The sequence below is a fragment of the Wyeomyia smithii genome, chromosome 2 (genome assembly GCF_029784165.1).
Source record: "Wyeomyia smithii strain HCP4-BCI-WySm-NY-G18 chromosome 2, ASM2978416v1, whole genome shotgun sequence".
Classification (NCBI taxonomy): Eukaryota; Metazoa; Arthropoda; class Insecta; order Diptera; family Culicidae; genus Wyeomyia; species Wyeomyia smithii.
Window position 1 is genome coordinate 120,279,520 of NC_073695.1, and position 15,256 is coordinate 120,294,775.

A 15,256-nucleotide genomic window follows, 5' to 3' on the forward strand; every position below is an offset into this window, starting at 1 on the left:
GTGTCCTTATGTTTACGTTATGGTATCACTTATTTCTAAAGTCGTATGTAATTTAAAGGTTTTTGGTAATATTGTACTATTTTTGGTAATCTGCAAACCAAAATACGATTTAGTTGTTCTTTCTTACATACATTCCAGAAATCATTTCACATCAAGAACTCATTTACATTATATTACAATAATGATTTACCTAGTATTTCAGCAACTTTTTTATAATGTGCAATTATTGTTATACTATTTTTGTTGACCCGAAAACCGAAATATATCAAATATACGATTTTGCTGTTCTTTTTTATGCATTTCATAGAATTAAACTAATTCCAATCCGAAAGACCGCTGCTAACCTAGATGTGTCGATCGGGACTGCTCACACCATCACGACGAAGGACCTACACTGAAAAAAAATCACACGCTCATACCAAATGCTCTTTATACATGAATAGCAATAATCCAACCCAATCATTTAAACAGGTCGACCCATACCCATTTTATATGGAATCCACGGCATTTTGACGTGTTTTGGCATTTAACGCGTTTTAGCATTGAAATCTGAGTGTAAAAAGATTGATTTTGGTATGCATGACATGGCAAACCGAAGTGTAAGACACTTGATTTTGTACTGCCCAAAGAAACGCAAGTGTATTCCACTTAGATATGAGAAGTTTCATCTATTAGCACAGAAGTAAGTGGAATCCACTTGGCAGTAACGTGAAGATTTTTTATAGTGTAAGCTACAAGCCGCACAAGAAACGCAAGGTTCACGGGATAACGGAGGGTCAGGAATTCGTGATGCGTTGATGAGAAACTCTTTGTATCGCAACAGCCGTACAATGTCCAAAATGATCAGCTGTGGGCACCGACGTTGGCCAACGTTCCCCCGTCCCACATAAACAGCGGTTCTAGAGCTCCACGTCAGTACGGCGTCGTACACAAATTACGTAGCGCAATAAGTAACGTTTGATATGACTCCTTCCCTAAAATTACGTAACGCTGAACAACCTGACCTCCCTTCAAATTTACAGTTTTGAGCAAACATCACAGTTAAACCCCCCTACCCTCTTTATGTAACATTGAGTAACGCAGATTTCTGGCTGTTTTCCAGAAACCACAAGTTGCCATCCTACAATTCATAATGGTGTCTGAAGTCGATTTGTGGCTCCAGTGCATCATTACGATTCCGAAAATACCCCCCTTTTTGGGTGGTATTTGGTCGTTTGCCGCTGTTTTTCCGAAACCGGAAAACGCCATCTTAGAATTCAAAATGGTATCTGTGGTCGAATTTAGCTTCTGTGTATCTTTCTTTATCCGGATATTATTATATTGGGTGGAAATCGTCCATTTTTGGCTGTTTTCCAGAAACCGGAAGTTGCTATCTTACAATCCGAAATGTTGCCTGAGGTCGATTATGGAACATATTTGTTACCACTAAAAACATTTACCTGCCAAATATGGTTCCATTTAGTTGATAGTTCGCGAGATGTGCAGAAATTTGTGCAGAAACATGTGCTTCCATAAGAGGGAGGGGCGTCGAACCATTATGGACATATTTATTACCCTTTAACACATGCACAAATTCGGTTTCATTTGCTTGGTTTGTTCTTGAGTTGTGCAGAAATGTATGTTTCATTTGTATTGGACCCCTCCTCTCCAGAAGAGGGAGGGATCTCGAACTATCATAGGAACCTTTATCGGGACCAAAAACCCCTACATAGAAATTTTCACGTCGATCGGTTCGGTAGTTTTAGGAGCCTATATGGATCAAACAGACAGACAAACCGGACTGCATTTTTGTATGTATAGATTACAACATCAATATTTTAGAACCTAAAGAGTGAATATACATTTATTGGATAAAGCGTTCATGTAAATCTATTTTTACAAATAAAATTTTGAATGAGAAAGGCTGGGTCTGACCGCTAGGTGGATTAATTTAGGTTTTTGAGATTTTTTTTATTTTATCATCATCGGATAAAACTTTTATCGAAATGGGAAAAGGAAAACAAAGCTATTACTCCAATAGGTAATATCAGCGTGCATTAAGGCTTTCGCTATATAAACATTGTTGTTTGTTACCTCACAGTAAATCAATCATGCACTCTGGTATCCAAGAATGGGCAGCTCAAAAAGGAAATTGAACCAAATGTAAGCTGTGAATTCCCGTTAGAAGAAGATATACACTTGTTTGGACGTGATGTTTTCATCCCTGAGCATTCATCTAAATTTTAAGTTCTCTTTACGCTCGGCTACAGCATGATGTGGCCGGTTTTGGAGGTCCGAATCCATTTTCCAGGCACGAGAGCGAGAGCGCAGTGAGAGTTCTTTATGTTCCAAGGCGTTGGTCGCTTCGACTACGGCTTACGGCATATCTGATGACCGAAAAAAAATTAATCGATTTTGAAAATTTTGCATATTTTGTATATATTGCTTACCAGAATAATTTTTAATAAACGCTTGAACTTATTTCATTTATATCACCAACAAACTTTATCAAAATCAAAACAAACTAGAGAACTGTCAGACGTAAGTTCACATTTCGTTCCGCGTGTACTTTTTCTGAACTTGAAAGTTCGGAAAAAGTTCCGCGGCAGCCTTTTCTGAACCTCAGAGTTCACATAAAATTACGCGTGTACTTTATCTGAATCTCCAAGCTGAAAGAGAGAACCGGTATGTTCCTAGCTATGAGTATGTATGTAACAAAGAGAAATCAGCACATCGAGTAAAATCGACGCTAACCTCATATAACGGCAATGGAGCAGTGGTATGAATCTAGGCTCCAAAGCGGGAAGACTCGAGTTCGAATCTGCTGTGGTGGTAAGTTGCAAAAAATTATGAAATATAATAATAAATATAAAGCCACGCAAATTATTCTTGTGATCTAGAATTCCTCCAGTACATGCTAAATGATAAGTTAGAAAAAAAAAGAAAAATAAAAAAATACTCAAGTTGTTTTTCATTTTGAGTTTTTTGAAGTTTTATTTTCAAGCTGAACAGAGTTCTGTACAGCGACCTAACCGAGTTTAATGTGAACTATCTAGTGCAGTTTAGAAGCTACTTTGCATGCTACTCGGAGTTTATTCATCAAATACGAACTTTAAAGTACGGTTAAATACTTAAAAATTGAGCTGAATAAAATTCTATTCATGATCGTTAGTTCGGCTGATTATACTATGAAATCTACTTTTAACCGAACATTTGGTTACTTGGGTATGGACCAATTTTAGAAGCTCATTTCCAAGCTCTTGGATGAGAGCTGACGGACCAGGTGCGTGTCGCGTGCGATTTTTTGAGAAAAGTCTCAAGCTCGTCATACAGCACAAAAAGGCGGTGCTCCCTGCCAATATGTCGATTGACATTGCCTCAATACAAATTGACTCAGAAAAGATTATCTTGTATTTTAATGTTTTAAATACAATTTTAAAATGTATTCGAACCTACAGAACACCCTGTAAATCTTGGATGTCAAAGAAGAGGAATCACGATATGCACTTTAGGCATCTGTCGATTATTGTTTGTTTAGTTTGATTTACCATTTCATCTTACTTACTCTACTTTTATGGAAACAGGTCGTTAACCCTTCGCCGAGTCCCAAATAGGTCTCCTCGTTACTCGATCTTGGACTAGCCTCTCCAATCACCCTTGATAGCCGCCGATCGGGTTTCCTCATCCACACAACACATCCAATAAGTACGAGGTCTACCACGGACCTCTGTCAGGCTCCCTGCTGAATATTATCTTCGCTGGTCACTTCTCCGATATTCGTGCCACGTAGCCAGCCCACTGTAGCCTAGCGTATTTTCCCAGCTTGATGACATCCGGATGTTGGTATTCCTGGTACAATGCAAAAATTCGTTGCTATGACAACTGTTAACCTGCGCATGCGCAAATGTGTTGGTAAGCGCAGTGCAACTAGATCGACAATCGTTTTTACCAATGGCAGTTTTAATTGATCGATGATGAAAATAATGTTCAACTTTTCAAAATAAGTTGTTTCTTTCCCTTGAATATTTGAATTGTTTTCGCATAATCTCAACGTTATCTGGACATAATGTCTAACAATACTAGAAAACGTTATTAGATTTACGATAGAAAAAATTGGAGTGATGTTGGGTACACTGCAAGCGTTTTGTTTTTCTTCTCATGGCGCATTTTGACCCGCCTCGAATAAAAATAGATTTCGTTCAAATAATCTAAATAATAGTTCGATCAAGTAACTTTACGCTGGCTGCTGAGTACGACCTTTGTCCACAGGTAAAAATACTACAAAGTATACAGCCCTAGAGGTTGTATGCAATGGTGACGTAGGACTAAATGTATATATTATATGCTGCGATAAACTGTTCATAGGCAACACTACCTTTTTTATTTGATGGTCGTTATTGTAAAACTAACGATGCATGAATATATGAAAATTTTACACTAGTAGTAGTTGCGAAAATTCTCATAACTCGTATCTTCAAGCATTTATAGTTCTAAAAAGAACCGATTCCATAATTTTCAGCTAGAAATGTGTGCCATAGAGCGCTTATGATCGCACCACCACCGGTAGTATTGAATATTTTGTTGGCCGCGCATAAAATTTGCTCTCCGCCGTACCCTCCTCGTTTCTCAATCTCGCGTACTTCTAATAGCTATACTCCACTCGCTGTTGTGTGACAAACTATCTTTGTACGCCTGAAGGGCACTGGGTACTGAAATGCCACTGCGACATTCTTGCTGATTGTCTTTTGTGGCGGGCCCCGATTGCTGTGCACAGGTTACGGATTGCTCGTACTCATTGATGGAGTAGAACTGTTTTGTTGTAAACCTGTACCCCAATTAGGTAAAACATAGTTGATGAAACTAATGACCTGCTTGGGATTGGAGCTCCATACTTGGTATGGAGTTAAAAGGTAACTTCCTAAGAAATTGTACCTAGAGGAAGCAAGAGCTTCGCAAGAGCAAAGCAAATGCTCTGAACACTCTGGTTCAGATTTGCAGAATCGGCAGGTGTCGTTCAACACTACGCCGATTTTCTTTAAATGATAAAAAGCGGGACAGTGTCCGGTGAGGAGTCCCGTGATTATCCGTAGGTCACTACGATTTAGACTAAGTAGCTTTCTGGCGGTTCCAGGGTTCGGATAGATAAACTGTTTAGCTTGTCTGCAGCCCTGTGCCTGTTGCCATTGGGATACTATTTCTAGCCCTTCCCAAGTTAGTAGTTCGCTTTTGATAGCGGAAATGGACGTACCCAGAAACGGCTCGGGGCCAATAAACCGCTGAGCTGATCCCTGTCTTGCTAGGTAGTCAGCGTGTTCATTACCCTCGACTCCACAGTGTCCGGGCACCCAAAACAGAAAAACTGAATTCTGTCGGGAAAGTTCCCGTAGAGTTTCAATGCATTCCCAAACAAGTTTGGAAGCGCATTTGACGGACTTAAGTACTAGTAGTGCTGCTTGACTGTCCGAGAATATACCGATTTTCGCATGTCTGTAGTTGCGTTGCAGACATATTTTTGCGCAGATATATATGGCATATACCTCTGCTTGAAAAACGGTGGGCCATTTTCCCAGGGAAAACGTTTCCCTGATACCGGGTCCGTATATACCAGATCCCGTAAGGAATCCCATTTTCGAGCCGTCCGTATAAAAACTGACGATGCCAGGTAGAAGATTAGGCCCTCCATTGTTCCACACAGAGCGGTTTGTTTCAATCACTCTATATGGAATATCCATGTTGGTCCTAACGTCCATCCAGTCGGAGACTGTGGTTCATAGCGGAGTTAGTTTGAACTCCCTAAGTATGCGAAGGTGGCCGATTCGGTCCCCTCCAAGTATAGTTTTCCTCCTTTGCAAGCTTAGAGCGCCAAGCTCTGCTTCCTTTTTCACATGAAGATGTAGAGGTAGTAGGCAAAGCATAGCTTCCATGGCTGCAGTTGGAGTTGTTCGCATAGCGCTGGTAACCGAAAGACATGCAAGTCTTTGAACTTTTTTGAGTTTGGCTTGCGCAGTCACTTCGTTCACCTTAGGCCACCACACTAGGGCAGCATAGGTGATTCTTGGTCGGGCAATGGTCTTGTAAGACCAGAGTGCCAAGTCTGGTTTCAGTCCCCAGGTCTTACCGAACAGAGTTCTGCAGGCCCAGATCGCTGAGATCGCTTTCTTAGCGGCATGATCCAGTTGTGCAGACCAGTTCAGTTTCTTGTCCAGAATAATTCCGAGATATTTGACTTCATTGCTGAAGCCCAGTCTAACTCCATTCAGTATTGGAGGAGTGATGGAGATCGTCCTTCGTCTGCCGAATGGAATTAGGACTGTTTTTAAGGGGTTTATGTTTAGACCCTCCTGTAAACACCATGACATGGTGGTATTCAGAGCCGTTTGCATTCGGCTCGACAGAGTTGCGTCATCTTTACCTCTGACGATGAGGACGATGTGATCGGCGTATCCAATGACCTCGTAACCAAGCTGTGAAAGCTTGTTGAGAAGTGCGTCGACAACTAGTGACTATAACAAGGGCGAGAGAACTCCTCCTTGCGGGCATCCCTTGATCACTGACATTGTTACAGACGAATCTCCCAAGGTTGCTATGATCACTCTGCTAGAGAGCATTGCGTGTACCCAGCTCTTTGAAGTGTGGTCGATTCCCTTATTAGAAAGAGCCGTATCAATTGATGCAAAGGACGTGTTATCGAAGGCCCTTTCAATATCAAGAAAGGCACATAGCGCCGTCTCCTGATAACTCAGGGACTTTTCAATCAACGTCACTAAGCTGTGAAGAGCAGTTTCTGTTGACTTGCCGCGTTGATAGGCATGTTGGTTCCTGTTCAGCGGGGAGTCCTTAAGAAACTCATCACGGATATATTTATCCATTATTTTCTCCATCAACTTGAGAAGTGATGAAGTCAGACTTATGGGCCTGAAAGTTTTAGGTAGGGTTTTGTCCTTTCTTCCAACTTTGGGGATAAACACTACCTCCACCTTCAGCCAGTTATCCGGAATATGGCCCAGGATAAAGCTGGCTCTGAAGAGGTTGATGAGTTCGGACATGATAACTGTGGCCGATTTTTGTAGAAAGATGGGTAGTATGCCGTCTGGACCTGGAGCCTTCATAGGGTCGAATGAGCTTAGAGCCCAGCCTATTGAAGCTTCCGTGAACAGTCGACGGGCCAGCAGGATGGACTCCCGAGACGCCATATGTCTCGAATTGTCCTGTCGCGACCCATCACTATTCAGTTCTTCGGTCTCTGTCGATCCAGGAAAGAGGGTGTTCATAAGAACCTCCAGCGTTTCCTTGGTAGTGACAGTGAGGCATCCATCCTCTTTCCTCACTTGTCCTAAACCGTTAGTATAGTCTTTGGACATCACCTTCTGGAGACGCGTAGCTTCCGACAGAGTTTGGATTCTTTCACAGAAACTAACTCTGGATTTCCGTTTAGCCTTACGTAGCTCGGCGTTGTACTTAGTGAGGGACGCCGTGTAGTCGTCCCAGTTAGACGTGACTTTTGCCCTGTTGAACAACCGCCTAGTTTCCCGACGAAGGTCACTAAGTTGATCATTCCACCAGGGTACGTCACGGCATACTGACCGCTGTGTTAGTGGACAGTTAGCGTCGAAAGCATCCATGATTCTGTTTTGTAGATCATTTGCTGCCGAATTCAGGTCAACTGAATTTCGAATGTTGCTGTAACTGAAAGTTCATGAATCGAACAGGTGTTCCTTAAAGGATTCCCAATCTGTATTCTTAGGATTTCTGAACAGCTCTCTTTTCAGAGGGTTAGCCTCTATATTAAAAACGATGTGTCTGTGGTCCGACAAACTAGTTTCATCGGAGACATGCCAATTTTTAGTCCTTTCAGAATTAGAGGCACTGCACAGAGTGAGATCAAGGACCTCCTGTCTGATAACGTTGATAAAAGTGGGGCTATTCCCTACATTACATACATTGACATCGTTAGAAGTAAGGTATTCAAGTAAGTACTCACCCCTGGTGTTGGTGTCCGAGCTGCCCCAGATCGTGTGGTGAGCGTTGGCATCGCAGCCGATCAGAAACGGCTTGTTGATGGCCTTGCAGTACCGCACGAGCGCAGCAACTTCGGGTGGCGGTATATCACCTTGGTCGCCCGGGAAGTAGGCCGACGCGACAACCATTTCCTCCTTTCCTCTGGTTGTCGGTACTTCAACCGTGACGGCAACGACGTCGCGTTGGATAAATTCTGTAATAGGTAAAAATTTTAGTTCTCTATTTAGCAGAATTGCAGTCCTAGGTTTGGACTGCGTGTCACAGTAGATTAACCTACCATTAGGAGCGTTAAGTCCGAGAACTTTGGATTCGTTGATCCACGGCTCCTGGATGAATGCAGCCGCTAGCTGCTCTTTGGCGAATCTCCTGCAAAGAACACCCGAGGCGCCTTTTGCGTGATGGAGATTCGCTTGCACGCAGCGAAGGCTGCTCACGTTGCAGTGAAGTTGTCGTCTTTGTCCGGATCGGAAGATGATCCTAGTATTGGCTGACGGCTGCCAACAGCGGTTTGGCTGGTTGATGGAAGTTGCTTCCTCACTGTTCGGCTTCGGTTGCAGCAGTCGATTGGCAACAGAAGGTCGTCGCGCACACTGTGGCGGTTTTTGACTCCGGGGGGTGCGACTGTTCGGTGGTTGATGCTTCACACTCTTGCGTGTCTTCGGCGGAACCGTCCGCGGAGCGGGGTGACAAACTAGACTGAAACTGAATTTTCTACACGCAATCTTTTGTATCGAGTTCAGCGTAGATTTTTGCCATTAGGGCGTGGCCAAACAGCTTGGAGAAAGAGGAACAAACCAAAACACTTTGTTGGGTCAAAATATGTAGGCAGTGGAATTTATTTTGTCCATGTTATTGTTATTTGTGCTCGGGAAGCAAGCCAATAACGAGGGAAATATATGGGAAAGCTTGACCGTGGAACTTTTCACCTTTTCCCACCATTAAGCAGTAAAGCAACAATGTTGAACATTATATTAAAAAATTGTTACACATTTTATCTATCCACCGACATATAAATGACTAAGATGCATTAAGTCGTTCGTTCGCTATAATAGTTTTAAATCTGACGCAACATTTGCCAGTTTCATTTTCAATTTCACAAAGTGTAATCTAGTATAGAAAACAAAGACGTAGTCCTACGTCAAAAAACACTTTACAGGGACGTATTATTATTATTAGATGGCGTAATGTCTCACGAAAAGACATAGTTATTGTTTGTTTGTTTAAAGAAACAAAACGTTTAATGTTTGTTAATGGTAGTATTTTATCGTATTATTTATTGAGGTACACCCCAAAGTGAGACCACCGTTAGTTGAGTAGTTAGAGTCTACAGAGTAGCATAAAATACATACAATAATTACGGTGATCTGGGTATTCCGTTCATAACGGGGTTTTAATGATGAGATTAAGCCGTAAATTTATGTGAATATGATGTACAATTAAAAGCTAGACAGGTGTTATGCCACAAATCTGGATTTAGGGTGGAAGGTGATAATTCAATTTATAGTCACAAATGCCGCGAAGCGTGAATTCAGCCGCGACAGGAAAAACGTGGATCCCCGCGGATTGAACCGGAAAAACTGGCTTCGCTTTCCGGGATTCTTCCCGGGTACCCTTACTCCAGAAGGTTTTCTGCCTTGTCTCACATCCAATATAATTACAACCGAAAACCGGTTGACCATGTACTAAAGTGAATGTGTGTTCGGGCGCCTGTTTGATTTATGGCTGAAACGTGTAATTTATCAGATTATTTGTCGCTCAACTGCGTAATAAAATTAAATGGTTTGATTTTCCCTCAGGGTTTCCGATTGCCACTGTAAATCCAATTGTTCACTGAAAATGAATGTAATTTATAAAAAAAAAATCAATAAAACACATGTCGAGAAGAGAAATTTAGGAATGCTTTTGTTATGTGAGCCTGATTTGCATCATTATTCAAAATATTTATTTATTTTCAAACAACAAAAGTGGTACGTGCATTCCACAGGTATTTACAATGAATTAATAATGATTTCAATGTCAAATATCGGTTACGCTTTGCAGAAGACTGGAACAAAAATATTTATATTAGACGAAACGATATGTAAACGTTTTTCGCAAAAAGTAGCCACTCAAACATTAAGGTATCAGTTATTGTAAAATTGTTTGTAACTAGCAAAATTAAACCGTTTTTAAGTTCTATCCATCTTAAAAAGTTTCATAACATAAAATCGAAAAATACTTCCATTGTTGACTATCAGTATCTTCGGTAGTGTTCCTGCGTATACATTTTTATCCTGATCCAATTCATAGATTACCACTTGTTTAGGGCACATGTAGATTCGACACTCTGATAAATCGTCGCAATAAATTCGGATCCGAATTAATTACTGAAAAACTTAAAATAATTAATTGTTGATCTTTTCTCTTGTAGATAACTTTCTTTGTTCATCACAGTCAGCACATAAACCTAAACTCCGAATTGGACCAGCTGGGCGGAAATCCAAAAGGCCAAGTTCTATCTATTTCACCTCCGCAGTGCATGCCATGAAGCTCAATTGCTCACGAGAAAATCTCCTGCTTATCGTTTCCCCAGCAGCAATTACAAACGGACAATCTATTTGTTTTCAGGCTGATTCCGACCTAGAGCGCAGGGATAACATTTGCTTTAAAATTAACAGTAGCAATTAACGATTCCTCTCCGTCCACGATTTTATGTAGTCCCAAATAATACTCTTATGCAACGAAGGACGTAATTCTCTTGGAAAGCGTGGGTCAATTAGATTTCTGTTATGTAAATTTTAATGTTAAAACGTAGTGGTCATTCTGGAATTGACAATCACATATATAATTTTTCTCTTATCAATAACTAATTCTCTTATCATAACAATTTATTGATTCTCGACATTCAGAATCGTGTTTTCAAATTACATAGACAACAGGTAAACAACAAAGCTTGTTGAAATTTAAAAAATTTTAGCACACACATAACAAATATAACTACTTTTGATATTATTCAATAAAATGGAGTTGTGGTTGCTCTCCCAGCTGGTCCCGAGGTACGATGCTGGCCTAACTAGCCAGTCGTCGTAGGTTCAAGTCTCGGCTCGGAAGGAGACTGTTAGTGTCAAAAAGGATCGTAGCGCTAGCCCCGCAATTGTTATGTACACTAAACAGTTGGCTGCGAAGTCTGTGTATCAATAAACAGAAGGTCGAGTTCCGAATCGGAATGTAGCACCAAAGCTTTGCTTTTTTTGGAGGCCAAAAAAAGGAAAAGTTTCGATAACTTCATTCCGTCACGATTCTCATATTTGGTTAAGAAATAGGCACGTCCATCGGCATGTTGCGTCATTTTGCTTGCTCAGGACACTGCTAAATTAATCAGCCATTTTTTGTAATATAATAATTTCATTTATGGGTCTTTTAATTGAAAGTTCCAAAGCCTGATCCTAACACTACGTTCAAATTTATAATCATATGTTAGTTTCATCAAAGTACGGGACTATCTCAACTTCAAACCATACTTCCAGAAAAAAATAGTGCAATGACCCTAAGGATGCTTATGTCGCACAACACAAATTCCATATCTGACATTTTTTAAAGTGTGAATTTTACGGAAAAAACGTAAGCACCTACCGGAGTGAGATTTCGATCTTCTGATAAAGAAAGAAATCATTGTACAGATAGATTTGCTGCTTCCAGAGAAAACCCACAACCAAGTCCAAAGCAGGAGCTGCCAACACGCTCGCTTCTGTTTTGACTTTTGGCTCAAGGCCAACAAATCCCTGATTACAGAACGTGTTTCAGCTTATTTTTAGTTGCTTTAACGGATATAATTAGAAAACAGTTATTCCTGAGAACGTGTTGGCGTAACTGACACTGTTCCCAGCATAGTCGTGTTTCCAAAATACAATCTCGATCAAATTTATCAATATTTGCTGTGTTTTCATGATTTTTTAATACATGGCAAATGAAAGTTTCAAGATAAGATATTTTTACATTGTTTAAAACGACATTTCTAAATTCTTTGAGAAAAAGTAAGTGAAGTTTCTTGACTATTCCGAAACGAACGTGTTTTAACTTAACTGGGATTAAACTTTTCCAACAGCTTCTCATTTTATCGACGATAAATTTTATTACGCTGCTTATCATGCTGAAACGCGTTGCTAGTTGTATGACCAGCTCCCCTACGGACAGATTACAATTTAAGTTTTAATCTCTGCTAATTAATTGTCAAGCATTCTGAAAACTCCAATCTCTTTCAACTATTAAGCAAACTGTGACACCAAATTTTTCCTATGCGTTCTCCTCCATTGGGCAGTGAGACAGAGTGGAAAATAGAAACATCATAAAAGCTTTTAAAATCATTTGCGCCCCCGAATTGATAACTTGCATTCAACACCCGCTCTGCCATAGTTGTACTGTATTCAACGAAGCGTACTTTTGAACTTTAATAAATATTTGTAGAACGTGACAATTCATCTGTTTTCACGCCATGGGGATATTTTATGTGCCGTGCTTTCGCGCTGTATACTCACTTCTCTAGAAAAGGCGATAATAAATAATATACTCATTCGAGAAATATCAGTTCAAATCATCGAAGTAATATTCATGTTATTTTTACTTGTAATCAAAAAGCCTGTTTGACTTTAAAAATTGTTGTTATATATCAAAACGCAATGTTGAAAAATAAACTTCCACTAAACTTGTTCAACTCAAACTGTTTCGTCATTCAGATAATTGAAATGCAGTTAGATAGAAATAGGCACGAATCAATTTCACTTTTCTCGTTGCCGGTAAGTCTGTTAGATTTTTTTTTATTTCTACGGCTGACATACAAATTGCAAATAAATTGCAACGACATAACAGTTATTTGATTATAGCCGTAATTTGTTTAGCTGCTCACAGAGTTGCAAACAGATCCAAATGATTGAAAAGCAGCGCGGAAAATAAGTGCGCAGGGAAAAAAGAGCACAAAATTTCCGACAAGTAGAAATTGCTCGGCACACTAACACACCGCTGAAACTTTCCTGTCGTACGCCAGAATTTTTCCAATATGTTGCTCCTGCCATCATCGAACCATTTGGCTGACTTTTCCAGACTGAATAGGCCCTAGCAACAATTTTCTTCATCTACTTTTCACGCTATTCGTATTCCAAACGGAGCTTGGCTGTGTGCATATATGTGTTCCAACGGATAACATACAGCGCTCAATATTTTCATCGGTTTTTTAAACTAATATGTTCTTCATGCAGCTCACATAAAATGGACTTTTTCTCCAGTGCTATATTCTTGCCATGTCGAAAGGATACGTCAGATTATATGTCGGTAACGATGAAATTGACTTTGCCTCGGGGAGAGAACACGTTCAAAACAAATAAATCCTGCATTCTGTTCCGAGCAGTTTGGCCGGAAAGCATCAAGTGGTTCTACATGTGGAAAAAAAAATTCAATAGATGGAAAATACTTTACCAGATTACTTTTTTTGTAAATCGCAACTCTCAGAATAGCGTCATTTTTTAAATAGTTTGAATAATAGTAGAAATTCCTCTCTAAAAAAGTGTTTCTCGGCAGTGAATCTGTTCTACAACTTCTAGTCTTTCGGTTTTTAATTTCCTTTTGCATACATCACTTGGCATTTTAAGAAAACTACAATTGCTAGAAAATAACCGGTTTCTACTAAGCAACAACGAATATAGCGTCATATCGCTTCTCGCGCGCGCGAAGCGTGGGCATACAAAGAAGACGTGTTCGGCGGTCTCCTCCGTGTCTACACACTCGGGGCACATGGGGGATTCCATGATCCCGAGCCTATGCAGATACTGTCTAAAGCCTGGCAGATACTGTCTGAAGCCTGACATCCGGATAGCACCGGGATCAGTCGGTGCGTCCATCCAGCCTTCGTGAAAGTGGACCACTCCCGCTGCCACTCTGCCATCGAAGATGGTCTTATTCGTCGTTTACCCCTCGTGTCGTATAAGCCGAAGCACTCTACGTCCTCCTTGATAATGATGCTGATTAGCATCATGCAAGCTAGGACGCATATTGACTCGTACGACACTGTGCGATACGCACTCGCAATCGTCAGGCACATGAGCCTGGTATTTACTAGTACCTAGTGCTTAAAACCTCACTGGCCCGCCGTACCTCAATATGGACCAAGCCACGCTAGCTAAAAGTTTCAACTTGCTGCCATACACCGCTGGCATGGCTCCCGAAGGGAAGCTTGGCGTCGACCATCACCCCCAGCAGCTTCAGTGAACGCTTAGAGGCGATAGTGCAATTCCCGACACTGATCAATGCTTGTTGCTTCGACTCGCAGTTAATAAAAGCTCTGACCTCCGTTTTATGATGCGCAGGCTCCAGTTTCTTGGAGCGCATCCAGTCCTCGACGACATCTATAAAGTGCGAAGCCGTCTACTCAACCTCTTTGATTGGTACAACGTAGACCTCAAGTGTGATGTCGTCCGCAAAACCAATGATCACAACTCCTGAAGTGAGCTTTAGTTTCAGCACCTCGTCGTACATGACATTCCACGGTACCGGGCGGTAATTGAAACGCATTTTTGACCTTCCTCTGTGCTGTAAACTAGCTCTCGATTCTGGAAATAGTTTTCCAGAATCTTGTATAACGACACCGGGATGTCTAGTTTCCGAAGCGAGTGGGCTATGTATCCCAGCTAACACTATTGAACGCATTTTTCACGTCCAATGTGACGATTGCGCAATAGCGAATGCCCCATCTTTTACGCTGGAGTGCTGCCTCTGCAGTTTTGGTGATGGACAGGATAGCATCCACCGTGGACTTGAGATTCTGTCGCTTCCATCTCTCTGGGAATGTACAGTCATTCAGGCACTTCTGCATGACATCCACCTTCTTTTCACGTGTTATTCAGATGGAATCTACGTGAATTTCAAGTAAATAGACTACGCATATAAACGCATATAAAAAAAATAATTTATTTTCAAATACTAAAAAATAATTACTTGTTAAAATTGAGATTTTCGACAGGAAAAAAACAGGAATGGCCGGAAAGATGTCAACCGTTCAACCGGCAGGAGGTGTTCCGCTCGAAAATGACCGTTGACGATTCCAATCGTTCGGAAAGATTTCACCAACTGAAAATTTGAAAAATGTATATGTTTCTTCTGTGATCCTAATTATTATTCTGGCTACTTACATTGCGTGTTTTCCAATAAAGAAATAGCTGAAGCAGCTTAGGAGTTCTTTGTACGCCACATTGACTTTTTTTACAGACTAAAAAATTCACGTAAATTCCGT